This window comes from Octopus bimaculoides, chromosome 4, assembly GCF_001194135.2.
Source record: "Octopus bimaculoides isolate UCB-OBI-ISO-001 chromosome 4, ASM119413v2, whole genome shotgun sequence".
Taxonomy (NCBI): domain Eukaryota; kingdom Metazoa; phylum Mollusca; class Cephalopoda; order Octopoda; family Octopodidae; genus Octopus; species Octopus bimaculoides.
Window position 1 is genome coordinate 97,899,997 of NC_068984.1, and position 2,423 is coordinate 97,902,419.

Sequence of the window (2,423 nt, forward strand, 5' to 3'; positions counted from 1 at the left end):
AACGTTAGCCTGGACAAGACTGTTGTAATGTTCCAGCCTGCACCAGGAAATCCATATGTGAAACCAGCTATCTTGGTTGAAGGAACAATTCTGAAGGTAGCAGACAAGTTTTTCTACCTGGGCAGCACACAAGCACCGGTTACGTTGGACTGGACACCTTATTAGAATGAAGGATAGCAGGATTCCTAAGCATATGCTATATGGAGAACTTGTGAATGGAAGGAGACTCCGGCAGAAATCAAGGTTGTGATTTAAGGACTGTGTCAAGTCCTCATTAAAGGCCTGTGATATGCAGAACACTGACTAGGAGAACAATGCCTGTCATCGCCACAGGTGGAGGAGCAAGGTTAAGGAGGAGATCGACACTTTTGAGAGAGCACATATCTAGCATGAAGAACTTAAACGAGCTGCTCAAAAGTGCATGGCTCTTATAGTGAATGGGGATAGCTTGGTCTGCAATGTTTGCAGTTGTGTATGCTTGTCAAGAGCAGGGCTTATTAGCCACCAACAGGGCTGCAAATGCAAAATATAAGTTAGTCCTAGAGCACACAATGGTCTTCCTCGGTTACAAGTGGACGGCCATCATCATCATATATATATCATCATTCGTTTCATTTAATGCTTTCATATATATATGTGTGTGTATATAGCATATATGCACACATTCGCACACACACATATACTTCATAGTCTCTGTTGCAGCTGTCCATGTCACATCTTTCAACATCCTTTACAATGTTTACCAAGCATTGAGCATTGAGTCACGATGTCAGCATTTTGATACCTGGTGTGAATCATCATGATACAGTTAACTCTTTTCCAATATTCAGATTACTTCCAGTCCTCCATGTCAGCTAACTATTTCTCAGCTACAACCTTAATTTTTGAGCTCTTCAATGCCGTTGACTGTTCACCAATACATCAAACTATTCCTGAAAAAAAGAAGGCATAAAAATTGTCAAATCTAGTCTGAACATTTTGTATGCATATACATACATACATACATACATGGTCTCTTGTTCAACAGCACCCCACACTTAATAATCGAGGGAGTTGCAGTGTGAGAAGTTAGGTGGCCAAATGTTAGGGCTGATGTGGTCGCAGAAATTGTCTCACAGCCATGATTGGCTTCTCTTGCTTGTGTGGCAAGGTGCTGAGTCCTGTTGCCAGATATAGGGTTTTCCAGCAGCCACCCTCTTGAACCAGGACAGTACTATTTCCTCCAGGCACTTGATATAGGCCTCCGTGTTGAGTCTGAGGTCGTGAGAGAAGACAAATGAAGGCATAACGTCGCTATCACTAGTGATCACTCCAAACACCATCATGTTGATTGGATGCTTGATTTTTTATCACTCCTGGTACATGTCCTCAGACTGCACTATCCTCAGATTGAGATGTCCTCAGATTGACACCCAAACACTTTGAAATGTTCATATTGGAACTTTCGGTGTGAATACCAAATAGTACAACATGTCCTTTCAAAATTTCTGGCAGAGTGAATTGTGTCGTGGTGCATTTTTCTCACAGACGGTGCCCAACTGACCCTACTATAATGTGTAGTCAACAAAATCAAAAACAAGCAATGCACATGCACGAAATTAAAAATATAAAACGTTGACAATTTACCCATTGCACCCTGTATGTATATGTGTGTGTGTGTGTATGTACATGCATGTATGTATTTGCATAAAAGAATATATATATATATATATATATATATATATAATACAAAGAATATATATACATGTATACACACATATATGTACATACTTACATCTACATGTGTATATATATGCATATCAGGGTACAGGACGTTAGAACAATAAACTACAGACAACGGAACGAACACATAGGAAAACGGAAAGCCACTTGGAATATCCCTTCATCAGCTGTCTCTATTCTATCTCGACGTTTCGAAGATAAGACAGAACGTACTCTAGAATAGTCTCTTCCTGAGTCGTGGATCAACCCACTACACAGAGGATTCCAAGGTGGCAAACACAAACCAAGACAGGCGCAGGGGTGGCTGTGCAGTAAGAAACTTGCTTCCCAACCACATCGTTCCAGGTTCAGTCACACTACATGGCACCTTGGGCGAGTGTCTTATACTCTATCCTCAAGCTGACCAAAGCCTTGTGAGTGGATTTGGTAGACAGAAACTGAAAGAAGCCCATGCGTGTGCGTGTGTGTCTGTGTGTGTGTGTGTTTGTCCCTCCACCATTGCTTGACAACCAGTGTTGGTATGTTTACATCCCTATAACTTAGCAGTTCAGCAAAAGACACCGATAGAATAAGTCTTATGGTTGATTTGTTCAACTAAAGGCAGTGCTCCAGCATGGCTGCAGTCAAATGACTGAAACAAGTAAAAGAATAAAAGAATATACACACACACACGCATGTATACATACATATATATATATATA